Here is a 15,025-nt window from a genome sequence, read left to right as displayed (position 1 = left end):
GTAGGCACAGGCTACTCTGAGAGCACCCCGCCGCTGCACCTGCCATTTTACGCCGGTATGTCTTCTGCTTCAGGATGTGAGCCCATATCTCCGCTCCGTAAAGCAGTACAGAGTGGACTACCTCAAGCAGGACTCTCCTCTTTTTGGTTCTTGGTCCCGTAGTGTTCGTCATAATTCTTGCTAGGCCAGACACCGTCTTGCTGGCCTTCTGGCATGCAATATCGAGGTGTTCGCGGAAAGACAGTTTCTCGTCTATCGTTACCCCCAGATAGCGCAGGGCCCTTGTTGACGTTAATGTTGTTCCTCCCATGTCCACAGCGAATGGTTTTGGGAACCATTTTGACGAGTCAGAACAACCATCTCGGTTTTGTGCTTGGCGAGTTTCAGGTGGTGTTTATCGAGCCAAGTCTCGACGGCATCAATGGTTTCCCGAACTAATAGTTCGGCCTCCTCTACGCTGTTTACTATTATCGTGGCTGCGACGTCGTCTGCAAAGCCCGTTAGTTCCACCTGCTTTGGCAACGGGATTTCAAGAAGCTCGTCGTAGTCCGCGTTCCATAGATCAGGCACCATTATTGAGCCTTGCGGCACGCCAGCCGTTATGGCGTATTCTTGTGGGCCTTCCGTGGTTTCTGCTATTAGCTTTCTTTCATCCAGGTAGTTGTCGACTAGTGCCAGATTCTCTGGCTCCACTTCAAATTTGTGCTCCAGGGCGTCCAAAATATCTCCCCAATTTGCGCTGTTAAAGGCGTTTTTTATGTCTAGTGTGAGGACAAGACACACCTTGCGGGCTTTGAGGCTACCAGTCCATGCTTCTCTCGCTGTTCCTACGACTTTTTGAATTGCGCCGATTGTTGACCGTCCTTTCCGGAAGCCGTGTTGGTTTGCGGAAAAGCCTCCAGCACGATCGATGTCGTTTCGTAGTCTTCCCTGTATAAGCTCTTCGAGCAATTTCCCAGCAATGTCCAGCATGCAAAGTGGTCTGAACGACGAAGGTGTTACAGGGCCACCTTTGCCTTTATCTAGCAGAACTAATCTCTGCCGCTTCCAGACCGCGGGAAACGTGCCAGTTGCCAAGCATGCGTTGTAGGTGTTCAGGAGTATGTCTGGGTGTTCCAGGGCTACAGTCTTGATCACTAATGCTGGGATGCCATCAGGACCTGGTGCCTTTCCTGTCTTGAGGCTCTTCGCTGCATCCTGTAACTCCTTGGTTGTGAAAAAAGTTACATTGTTTTTCACATACTGTCTTCTTTCCCTTGGTTAGTGTTTGGGGAACAACTCCGCTACGATGCTGCTCATTAAGGCAGGTGGTTTCGGCGCTTCTGGTGAAGCCTTTCCAAGTCGTTTGGTAACAATTTGGTAGGCTTTACCCCAGATGTCTTTATCAAGGTCGTTACAGATCTCTTGCCACAGTTTCGCTTTGCTTGCTTTGATTGCACGGTTTAAGTTCTTTTTAGCCTGCTTATACTCGCTCGAAAGTAGATCTTGATTGGGAGAGCGTTTCGCAGCTCTCGTTGCTAGCCGACGTAGTTGGTGGCATTTTTTCCGGAGTTCTGCTATGTCTGGTGACCACCAATACGCCGGCCTGTGGAAACTCCGATTTTTCAGCCGCGGCATAGAAGCGTCACATGCGGCAGCAATCTCCTTCATCGTGTTTAGCACTGCCTTTTCCGTCTCGCTGCCGGTATCCGGAGTCGGATTGTTCGGAAGAATAGTCCAGCTTCTTGCAAGTGAAGCTCGCAGTGCCTCCGAATCAAGCCTCCTGACATTCCACTTCCGCTTAGAAAAGTCGCGTTGTGAAACCGGGGCAAGTTCCAGTCCAACTTTGAATGTCACGAATTGGTGATCACTGCCGCTGTATTCTTCGGATACAGTCCAGTCTTCGATCATGTTGGCCGTCCTTGGAGTCGCCAACGAAATGTCGAGGATGGATTCCTGGTATCCTGGTCTTCTAAAGGTCGTGGTGCTCCCGGTATTCAGCACTATGAGGTCGAGCTTAGCCGCGACGTCGGCGACCTCGTTGCCTCTGGTGTCAGAGAAAGCAGCACCCCACTCGGCCGATTTAGCGTTGAAGTCTCCGGCTACGATGACTTCGCCGTCGAACTTAGTAATCGCATCTTCTATACTTGCCAGTTTTGGCCGGAACACACTAATCCCTTCGTTCGGTGAGAGATAGACGCTCATGAAGTAGGTTGTGGGGGTTTGAATCCAGACAAAACCTGCTCCACTTCCGCTGTTGTTGGCAGTAACGTTCTTTGTGTTTACAATCCAAATTGCTGCCGTACCAGTTTTGTCTGTGAACCATGTTTTGCCTTCGATGTTCAGGTATTGCTCGCAGATAAAGCAGACGTCAATCTTGTCTTCGAAGACACGTTGGCGCAGCAGGTTTTGCGCTAAGGCGCACCTATTCAGGTTGCCTTGTAGTATGCGTGTCATTTTTGACCTTTCGTGGCTTCTGCTAGTGCTGTGCGGAATGCCTTGCAAGCTCCGGTACCAGGAATATGGCATAGACCGTCTTTGGCATCTTTGTCCGGAGTGCAAAGGAAGCAGCTTGGCTTCTCAGTGCAGTTTAGGGCCTTATGATTTTTCCGCCACATTTGTAGCAGCACATGCTTCTATCTGGTCCCGCACACTGTTGTGTGTGGTGTCTGAACCAGACATTTAAAGCAGCGGGTTACTTTCGCAACTTGGCGTATACGACAGTTTACCCAGCCGATCTTTATACGGGCCTTGTTGAGGGCCTTAGTCGCATTTGTTTCGTCGATCTCGCAGAAGGCTGCTCGATTACCTCGTGGTGTGGGTTTTGTCAAATTCACCCGTTTGATCTCTAGGCTGTCATTGAATTCACGTTTTAGTGCTTCACGGACTTCGCTCTCGGTAGAGATTTCATCGAGGTCAAGGATCTCGATCGTTGTTGTTGGTGTTAGCGTCTTGACAGTGCCGATGTTTGCAGTGGCTGACTTTACTGCATCGGTGAAAGCCTTGCTGTCCTCGGTCTTTCGAGCCATTTCGAGGAGAACGCCTCCGTGCCTCGTCCTTTTAATAGACCTTATGTCTACTCCAGTCTCTGTTGGGCTAACCTTGGCCTTGATTTCCTTGAGGAGATCGGCGTATGTTCGCCCTTCAGCTGGTTGGACAAGCACAGCCTTTGTTCTTGTCTTTTTCCTTCTCGGTTTTTTTGAGCCGCCCTCACTTAGCTGGTTTTGGGCTTCAGTAGTTTTTGCCCCTGGCTCCTGTTCTCTTTCCTTCTTTTTCTTTTGCCGAGTCACCTTTATCCAGGTATTATCCCGGGCTGTCTTTTTCTGTGCTGGCTTGTCCGTTTCAGAAGAAGGGCTGGGCGTAGACAGCGGCCTCTTCTTTTCGTTCTCTTTTCCGTGCTGTGTTCTCTCAGGAGTGACCAAAAACGCTTGTGGTTTTGTGGTCGTCTCCGGAGATGTTTGCGTGGTTGTCGCCGACATCGATGCTGGTTTGTTGGCCAACTTATATGCCGTGGCAATGGACGCTACTAGTTTTCTGAGTTCATGATGAAGATTTCTCTTGTCCTTTATGAACTCAGTCAACTCTTCGATCTTGCTACCGAGCCGTTCCATTGGCGATTGTTGGCCGGTGACAGTCGGTAGAGAGTTGATCCTCCCTCGATATGTGTTAGTGTTGACGGGAGCAACAGGTCTTCCACTTTTTGGAGGAGCGCCTGTTTGCTGTGCGTCTACTTCCATCTGAGCTGTTTCTGTCCTCCCTGTAGCATTGCTAGCATTGCTAGACGGCAGAGCCATGGGGTCCACTCCGCTGTTCAAACGGTCGCTTGATAACGACGAGTTCAGGCCCGTTTGTACGCCTTCCCTCGCCGGTACTGAGGTATCCCTCCTCTGCACCGTAGACGATGTTTGAAATACTTCTGACATTCCATATCATCTTTTGCTAGGTTTTGGTCCGCCCCGAGTATTTTATTTCCTCGGTACCCGACGTATCTGGCGCGCAGGTATGCCGAGTATTCCCCTATCCGCCACCTGGGGAGGCGCCCGATGCGGGACCCAGCAAACCCGATACGAGGTGTGTGTGTGTGTGTGTGTGTGTGTGTGTGTGTGTGTGTGTGTGTGTGTGTGTGTGTGTGTGTGTGTGTGTGGATGTAAAGCTCTTATAACTTTTGATTGGCTCAACCGATTTAATTGAAACTGGTTGCATTCGAAAGAGCTTCACTGAACTTAGATTTCCTGTAGACTAGAACCGATTCGGACCGGTAGATTCCAAGAAATATCAATAAAACTGAGAAAAAAATTTTTTTCAAAAGTGGTTTTTTTGGAATAACTTTTAAACGGCTGTATCGATCAATTCCAAAAACTAATCAGCTCTTAAGATCGAAAAATCACGTCGATTGCCGTCGGGCCAGTCAAAATCGGTTGATTCGTTCGTGAGATATCGTTGACGAAAAAAATAAAAAAAACGGCAAAAAAGTGTATTATTTCAAATAACTCGTAAAATTCATGTCGGATCGATTTTTGTGTAATGGATTATTTTGTTAACCTTGAAATACTGCGTCGATCGCCGCAAATTGCATCATAATCGGTTGATTGGTTCGCGAGATATCCTTGACGAAAAAAGCAAAAAAATGGCAAAAAAGTGTATTTTTTCAAATAACTCGTAAAATTCAAGTCAGATCGATTTTTGTGTAATTGATTATTTTGTTAAACTTAAAATACTGCGTCGATCGCCGCAAACTGCATCAGAATCGGTTGATTCGTTCGCGAGATATCGTTGACGAAAAAAGCGAAAAAATGGCAAAAAAGTGTATTTTTTCAAATAACTCGTAAAATTCATGTCGGATCGATTTTTGTGTAAAAAATTATTTTGTTAACCATGAAATACCACGTCGATCGCCGCAAACGGCATCAAAATCAGTTAATTCGTTCGTGAGATATCGTTGACGAAAAAAATTCGAAAAAATTGATTTTTTAAGAAAAAATCCAAAATTTCATATCCGATTAATTTGTGTTCACACAATGTTTATAGGACTTAAAAAAATACAGTGATTGCTGCCAACCGCGTGGATATCGGTTGACTCATTCTAAAGTTTATGGTAGCTTGAACATTTAAAAAATACGGTTTCATCAAACTTCTGTTAGACTTTTGACCTCGAAGAGCTTATAAGCATCGACCAGTTTTATTTTCGAGCTTAGAGAGCTCAAAATAATACAAAAATCAAATTTTTATTTAGTAAATTATATAGATATTTAACTTTTGTACTTCAGTCTTCATAACGCAATTTTTAAAAATTTTTGGACTGCAAAACTTTCAAACTTCCCACTACAAAAGTTTTTTTTTTTATGATGTTGTCATCATTATAATCCTTCATGTAGAACTTTTTCTTATTTTTAACTTCCCGCTAAAAAATCAAAGATTTTAAAAATCGAGAAGTTATTGTATTCACCGTTTTGCAAAAATCGAGTTTTCATCGGATCTCGACGTTTGAAGGTCACAAGAAGCTTCCCTGACTGTCCTCGCGAGGTTGTCACCATGTCTGTGTGTGTGTGTGTGTGTGTGTGTGTGTGTGTGTGTGTGTGTGTGTGTGTGTGTGTGTGTGTGTGTGTGTGTGTGTGTCGATAAGCTTAAAAATGACGCGTTAGATAACATTCAAGCGCTTAGCGGGAAGTTGCACGGATGGCCTTTAGGTCAACTGTTTTCCTAATTTTTAGTCATAGAAATTGCGTTTGTTCAATCACGTGAACAAAATCTTGATTCGCGATTCCTTTGTATTTCTTAGATTGACCAACAACCGTATGAAGAAACAATCGACTGAGAGTATAGACGAAGAAGGTAAGGAAATTATAGATTTGTCAAATGTTTCTTTTTCACCGGTATCTCCACAAATTTATTCATCAAGTAATGAAGATCACAATGTTGATGTGCAATCAAGTGTTTCTTCTTTATCTTCATTACTCACTTCATCTTGTAATGTTGCTGAAGATAACGAACAGAGTCATGATGAATACCTTAATAACCCAACAATAAATCAAAATGCTGATGTTGGTGAAACAATAATAGAAGAAGATTGCGATATCAAAGCTGAAAATAAGATTCCAAATTTTCATACTGAAAAATCGGAAGATACATTAACCAGTATGAAAAGTACAGCCTTGTCTGCTACAGCTATTGTTTTATCAACCTTTATTCCTATTAATTTGTGGTCGCCATACGTGATTGATAATATTACACAAATAGGCAAAAACTTTATCTTGAAAGCTTCTTAAGCCTTAGTAAAAATTCGAATATTGGTCTCAAAGAAAGGTTTTAAAACCATTTGAGCTGATTAAAACTATTGAAATAGCCGCGCAATGTATGGCAACTTTTGAAATAGTGCAGGAAACTTGCGGAGAAAATATTTTACAAATTATTTGTGGCGAACAGTACTTATCTTTTTCAAAAATTATTTTGAATATTTGCTGTAATCAAAAAGCAGCAATTTTGAATATAAATCGACGCTCAGTCGCGATTCTTTCTAGATTTGAGAAATATTACTTATTTGACCCAGAAGGTCGTAATAAAAATGGTATAACTTGTTTTCCTCGATTAAATATCTTCACTAATATACCAACTCTAATCAATTGGATAACAGATAATTATTACATTTCTCCGGAGTTAACCAATCCTGACATGAATAATTCGTACTCTTTTTCTATGATCAGAGTCACTAAATTTATTGTTGATGGTTATTCATGTAATATGAATTCTTTGAAAGTAGTAAATGCTTTGAAGAAAAATTTTTATTCACATTTCTTACTGCCAAAAAGTTCAAGTGAAAATGGTGAAGGAATTGATTTAAATAAAAAAAATTATACTTCAACTTTTTCCTCTTCTACGGATGAAAATCTTTCAAATAAACCATCAAATGATTCCATCAAAGATCCAAAGACAGATTTCGAAGACATTTGTGAAGAGGATGCAAATAATGACATAAATGAATATTTATCTGATTCAATTGAAAATGTTAATGATTATAAATCCAATCTCGAATTTATGTTTTCCTCTTGTACTGTAGCTGATCATGAAAACATAAATGATAATCAAAAATCTTCGACAGAAACTCAGTCAGATTTTTCAAAAATCAAACCTTATGATATTATTCGAGGCAATATAAATCAAGCCGATAAAAAATTCAATAATTCAGCTGGTAAACAGTGCACTGCGATGGCTGCTTCTGCCGTAGTGATGGCAACGTTCTTACCTATAAAAACTTGGAAATCAGATCATATTGACCGTATCCTCGAGATCGGAAATAATCTTTACGAGATTAGTATGCGTATGCGTCCCAATGCTCCTGTTGTATGTGGAGCTAATGATAAAAGATTATCTAGAAGGATCGGAACTGCATACTGAAGTTTCAATTGATCCATCTTTTACTATAAATTTTATGATAGAAGATACATTTTATGGTAAATGTTTCAGCGTTTCAGAAGATGCAGATTTTCAGCCGTTACAACAAAGGCTTGAAATATTGGTAGGAAAGAATATTGGAGCTATATTAACTATGAATAATCTAACAGTCTCCATTATTTCACACGAAGAATTTTATTACCTGTTTGATTCACACAGTAGAGATGAAGTGGGCCGTGTAACCAGTTCTAATGGCAAATCATGTGTTTGCTGTTTTGAAGACCTAGAGCAATTACATATGATGTTACTCAATAATATGTATATTGTCAATGAAAATGGCGTTAGTGACGTTGAAAATATGCGTATGAATGCATACGCTATATCAACAATTAAAGTGACTTCTTTTAACGTGAATGGCAAAAGAAAATCAAATGTCTGATTGTCTTCTAAATCAAACATTTGATATATTTGCATCATTTATGACTAACAAAGCTTCTGAATCAATGAAGCATTTATCACATTAAGATCCGCCTCCTAAAAACCCGTCTACTTTAAATAATAAAGAGCTTCATCATCAAATAGTCCCAAAAATCAAAAAGAAGAAAAAAGGCGAGGAATTCGGTTACGTAGTTCGCTTGTGAGTGACAAGCATACAAAACTGATTTTACATAACAAATATGTAAACACGGAAGTAAATACATGTTTCTACGAGCATCGCCTAAATTCGTTCAATAATTGCTGTCGTAGCTTAGAATGTAAACCAAATTACATTGGACCAATTATGAATGGTTTACAATGTACTTTGTTGTACGAATGTTCTGCGTGTGGCTACGAATTTACAGTTCTGAGTGAACCTGAAGCAAATAATATTGCCAGTACTAATGATAGTATCGTATTAGGTTGTATAAGTTGCGGAATTGGTTTCTATCAGTTGGAAAGCTTATTGACTGCTGCAGATTTACCATGTCACAATGCTAATTCATACTCTGTGGCAGAAACAGTTGTTGGTGAATATATCATTAAGACAGCATTAAAGTCGATGTCTGATGCAGCAAAAGAATCTGTTGAAAGAGCAAAAGCTGAAGGCCGTGTTACTAAAGATGGTATTCCTTTTACATCTACAATTACAGATGGCACTTATCCAAAGAGAGTTTATGAATCGGGATTGTATAATTCTTCTTCCGGAGCAGCAGTTGTTATTGATAAATTTACGAATAAAGTTCTTGATTGTGGAGTAGCTAATAAAAGATGTTCACAGTGCCAATTTGGAAAACAAGATTATCATCTTTGTTGGCTTAACTTTGCTGCCAGCCTCCCTTCAACAAAAATAGAATCATCTATTTTATTAGAATTATTTCAGACTAGTTATGAAAAGTATGGATTAATATATAAAACATTAATAAGTGATGGTGACAGTAGTGTATACCAATTACTCATTGATTTTAATGTTTATGGTCTGTATAATATTACTGTCGAAAAAATAGAGTGTGTGAATCACCTGCTTCGTCGTTTAGCAAAAATCTTCTAGGTCTTTTGAAAATGAGTCAATTAAAGAACGAAGTCAGTCTAAAAGAAGCTATTACTGATGCTGGAGTAATATCTTCAAAAGCTATACGAGCAGCATCTCGTTATTTGAATTCCACGAATGACAGCTATGAAAGTAAAATTAAACGTATGCAAGAAGACTTAGAAAATATTCCGTATCACGCTTTTGGTCAACATCAAAATTGTCACCAATATTACTGTGATAAAAAACCAGAGACCAACAGTGTTGTGAAATTATCAGAATTGAAGATTTGGAATATTATATTTGCACATTATAATAGATGTATAGCTCTTCCGAAAGATGTATTAATGAACGGAAGTAATAACCCAGCAGAATGCATAAATAATGTTATTGCTTCAAAAATTGGAGGTAAACGGACTGATCCTTGCAAATTAGGTGGATACAGTATACGAGTAGCATACGCAGTTATACAATTCAACAGTAAAACTGCTATGAAAGATATATACAAAGTTTGGGAAAAAGATATTCCTCAAAGGATATTGACATTAGAAGAAAGAAGGAAAAAAAAAGTCGAGTATAATAAGCGTCAATATCATGAAAAAGGATATCGAAGACGATATCACAAAAATAAGTATACCGGACAAGATTGCTATTATGGGCCAAGCGCTGGTATTGTAATTACTCCTGAACAATACGAAAAATTATTGAAAAGTCAAAAAATAAAATTGACACAGTTAATAAACGAACGCGTTCCGATAGAACGTAATACTGTAGATCAAGCAAAGTCGGAGTTATGGCATAAAACTCGTCGTTTACTATTAACTGCGTCAAATTTCAAGGATGCATGTAAATCACAAACTGATAAAACTAAAAATGATGTGGTAAAAAAAATTTTATATCCATCACATAATACCATGCATCCAGCTTTGTTGTACGGCCGAAATAATGAAGCAAATGCCCTCGATAGACTTGAGGAGAATGAAGACATATTAATAGAACCTTGTGGCCTATTCATTGATGATACTATTCCAGGATTCGGAGCTTCGCCAGACGGATTAGTTGGCAAAGATGGAATAGTAGAAACCAAATGTCCCTACACGTTGAGAGATACAGAGCCTCTGGAAGCTATAAAAAAAGGCGGCGCTTATTCGAAAGAACATTTTGAAAATAATGACCCGTATAAGCTTAGGACAAGTAGTCGTTACTACTATCAAATTCAAGGCCAATTACATATCACTAAGAGAAAATGGTGTATTTTATCAATCTGGACACCTAAAGCTTCACACAATTTAACAATACAATACGATGAAAATTTTTGGAAAACAAAAATGTATCCTCGTTTATATGAATTTTATTGGAAGTACTTAGTACCAGAACTATTGCATCCAAAGTTAATTTATAAATCCAAAGGTTCTGACAAACAAAGTGAAGAAACAGAAAAAACTCAGGAACTTCCAAAAGTTTATGATCAAGTTAATGAGCCATTGCAACAGTTTTTTTACGGTGATAAAAGAATACAGCAATGGTTTTCTTTATCTCCTATCGTTCGTCAGCGTACAACTGAACCAAATACTGAAAACTGTAAAAACAACAATAACGATCAAAATAAACCTGATGAATCAGGTGATGTGAATAGTAGTACAACTGTCAACGACAATGATACCATCAACATTGACAATGATAATGATGATGATTACGATGACGATTGCTTACTCGATGATTATGGTCTCGGCGAAAGTTCATCATTTGAAGAATTAGTCAACGATTTCTTTGAATATATATATGATGAAGATAATAGAAATTCAACAGATATTCTTCAATAAAAAAATATATAAACTATCAATGGGTCATAGATTTAACAAGATCATGATGACCTTCAATTGAATTTTGAATAAAGATAAACGTTTGTATACCTGTTAAAAATGTGGTAATTGTGTCGAAAAGAACGTATAATCCTCAACGTATATTTGTGACTGATATCATGAGTATATTGCAGTCAACATTAAGTTTGCGATTGATAGTTCATGTGTACTCTAGTCAGCATTAATTTTGCGACTGATACCGCGAGTATAAATGGTCAGCATTCATTTGCGACTGATAATACATGTGTATTTTAGTCAGCATTAATTTTGCGACTGATACCGCGAGTATATATAGTCTGCATTAATTTGCGACTGAAAACATGAGTATGTTACAGTCTGTCTTAAGTTTGCAATTAATATTGTGAATGAATTGTAATTAACATTGATTTTAAAACAGATCCTTTTCCAAGGTAAGTACGCATCTCATTTTTTGTAACAGTAGATCATAATAAATATTTTTGGGGCGTAAATTAATTTGTAAAAAATTTAATTCAACAATAATAATTTGTTAAGAAGCATAAGAAAAAAAAAGTAAATTCAGACGTTTTTAAAAATTTATTATTTAGAAAAAACAAACACGTTGCAGTAAATTTTTTTCAAAATCCGACATCCACCTCCTCGACTGGTACGCCCTGGAAACTGATAGTTTGTATTGTGTAAAGTTGGCATCTAAAATTAAAAAATACAAACTATCAGGCAAACGGATGCGGAAATAGTATATTACATACCTAGGCCAGTAAAATAAGAAAAGTCTCAGATCACATGTAATTGTTGACCGAGGCGAAGCCGAGGTTGACAAACATGTGATTTGAGGCTTTCTTATTTACTGGCCAAGGTGTGTATACTATTTTTCTGCTCGACGTAGCCGGAATGTGGCAATTTTGTTTAGCGCAGCGGCCAGAAAGTTGCCACTTTCCGGCCGGAGGCTGAAAAAATTTAAACATAGATTTATAATCATTTCTTCGGAACGTTTTTTCTAGACCGTACCCACAATGTCGTTGAGTGAACCCATCACCGCTAACATCCCACGTTAAGAAGATCGATCTTAAAAGTTGCTGCACTTTAACTGCCCGTCCATCGATCGAAAAGCGAGCAAAATCTGTATAAACTACAAATTTGATTGTAAATGTTGAAGAATTGTAATAGAATGAAATTAAAAACAGATATAAAGAAAATAATACTAGATGTAGTGAGAGAATAAAAAGAAATAATTTAAATGAAAATGTATCATCAAACGATTGACTCAATTGCAAGCAATTATTTCCATTCTCAAGTTATTTATCCGTTTCAGGTCATTGTGAGTCGATTCAGACGCTCCTTATTTGATGATAAAAATTCCCCGCACACCCACACTTAAAAATTTCTATCAGCTGACCCAGCGCAGGCGTTGACAAAAAGTACTCCTGAGAGTGAAGTTATTTATCCGTTTCAGGTCATTTTGAGTCGATTCAGACGCTCCTTATTTGATGATAAAAAAATTCCCCGCGCACCCACACTTAGAAAATTGTTCACTAACTTACCCGGCGCAGGCGTTGACCAAAAAAAAAAGTACTCCTGAGAGTCAAGTTATTTATCCGTTTCAGATCATTTTGAGTCGATTCAGACGCTCCTTATTTGATGATAAAAACTTCCCCGCACAAACACACTTAGAAATTTCCTATCAGCTGACCCAGCGCAGGCGTTTAGCAAAAGAAAGAAGTACTCCTGAAAGTCGTTATTTATCCGTTTCAGGTCATTTTGAGTCGATTCAGATGCTCCTTATTTGATGATAAAAAAATTCCCCGCGCACACACACTTAGAAAATTGTTCACTAACTTACCCGGCGCAGGCGTTGACCAAAAAAAAAAGTACTCCTGAGAGTCAAGTTATTTATCCGTTTCAGGTCATTTTGAGTCGATTCAGACGCTCCTTATTTGATGATAAAAAATTCCCCGCACACCCACACTTAGAAAATTTTCTATCAGCTGACCCAGCGCAGGCGTTGACCAAAATAAAAAAGTACTCCTGAGAGTTAAGTTATTTATTCGTTTCAGGCCATTTTGAGTCGATCCAGACACTCCTCATTTTATGATAAAAAATTTCCTGCACACTTACACTTAGAAATTTTACATGAATTCTATGATTTATTTTATTCTCTTGCAATAGTGTGAAGTTGCTATTTAATTTTCCCGCGACAACGTTCATGTGTTTCACGTTCGCTTTGTAAACACAATATGTCGGTTGTTTACAAACGTCAAACTGTGTTGTGAAAACTTTTTTACGATATTTTGGCTACATATGAAGAATTTATGCTTGTAAGTTATTTTTTACTTATTCTCTATGCTTTTATAATATGAATTACGTTTAATTTTTTACACCTTATTCCCTAATTATTTTACAATTAATTATTGGCGTGAAACACGGAAAATGACATTTCACAGTCAATAAGAACGTTATATTTTTAATTCATATTTATGATGTTTTCCGGTGTAAAACATGTTTTAAATTGTAATATAAATTTTTCTAATTCATACGGAAGCATAAAAATAAACAATTACATTATTTATACCTGTTTCATTTGAATTTTAATCTCTCGAAAATTCAAACTTTTTTTAGTACCTATTTCGGCCGCCAGGCGGCGCCACATATTCTTTAAAAAGTGGGGGGCCCCCCTTAGAGAATGGCCTTAATGACTTTGACACATTAGGTTATGAAAATTGTGTCCTAACATTGATAGTTATTGTAGCTGACTAGCTTCCGTCTTATTTCATGGAAATTTTAGCTCGATTAAGATGTTCAAACTGATAAATTCACGAAATTTCTCTTGACAACATGTAAATCCAAGATAAATATCATTTTCAAGGCGATGTCTAGAGCATTTTGATGTCTATTTGATAATGTTACTAAATTTAGTTAATAACTTACAATGAAATTGAGGTAAACATATAACTAGTATCAGATGACAAAACTCGTAACAATTCATACCTTACTCTCCCGCGTATCGTAATATGTAAAGGAGATATACGTATATACACACAAAAACAGAACGTTCGTGGTACGAATTTAGTTGGTAATTTCTACGGTGATTCCTCCAACGTCCCACCGTTAAATTACCTCATATAGCCAATGCTATTATCCGCGGGTTGCATACGCGTCACGTGGAACAAAGCGAGAACGATAAACGAGCAACCCTCACGCCACTGAGACAGAAGGCGCCGCCTTACTGAGGAAATTACTGCAACCGGCTGAGTTAGAAGCAAAAGCCCGTTCTTCTTTTGCTCCCTTTTACTCTACTCTATCCTTATCCTTACTAAAACTATGCCAGCTTTATTCTACGGCAGCATCGTCGTTGTCGTCGTCAACGCGTCGTCGCATCATATATCGTGTGTACATGTGATATAACAAGTTTCTGAGAAACTTGATAGTTTCATTACCTTCAGCACCATACAATCATTGTAGCGCTAATTGAAGTCACGTTTACACTATTTAACGTTGTTTATCCTTATATACGTCCACCTCAAATCGTATTAACAGAACGTCCATCTTACCTAAAACAAAAAAAAGCAAATATTTATTCATTTAGTAGAAGAATAGTCAATGTTAATTTTACAGAGTTAAAAAGTTTAGTAAATCCAAATTCGTTTGTCTTAAGCATATATTTGATTGACGAAAATAAAAAGTTAAATTTTTTTCAGAGATTTCATATATTTTCTAATTTCGATATTTTTTTTTTTTTTAATTCTGAGTTGAGTAATAAAATTTTCTACTTAACATTCAAGTCAATAAATAAGTTGCTTAAGTATAAAAAAAAATGAAAATATAAAATTTAATGCATGTTTTTTTCGTATTTATGAAAGTTTTATTTAAAAATAACAAAAAACCCGCTTCTTCCCAATATTCATCTGTCACTATTGCCCTTTTTATTATTTACATTTAAGCCGATAGAGAGAAAATCGTTATTTTCGTTTCCATTTAGCGCACCGATTACAATGCTCCTTTTTTGAGATATTTTAGTTGTGTCTCCATTTTTTCATTAATTATTAACGAAAGAGAAGAAGAAAACCTGTTATATCTTGGAAAGCACTGTATCAAAGAAAAATGAAAATAGAGTGAAAATTAAATTTTAATTCATTAAAAGGTAAATTTTAAATGTGACTTAGTACGACGAAATCGACATTTCATTTTTAGGCGACAATATACTAATATGCTTCTCACAGAAATTAAGGGAACAAGAAAAAAGTCCAAATTTTGAAGGGACTTTTTAACAGACTGTAACTCGAAGAAAAATGGTCGTACAATAAATAAAAAA

This window comes from Cotesia glomerata, linkage group LG1, assembly GCF_020080835.1.
Source record: "Cotesia glomerata isolate CgM1 linkage group LG1, MPM_Cglom_v2.3, whole genome shotgun sequence".
Lineage (NCBI taxonomy): Eukaryota > Metazoa > Arthropoda > Insecta > Hymenoptera > Braconidae > Cotesia > Cotesia glomerata.
The sequence above is the reverse complement of the archived record's forward strand: the minus strand, read 5'-3'. Positions refer to the sequence as shown.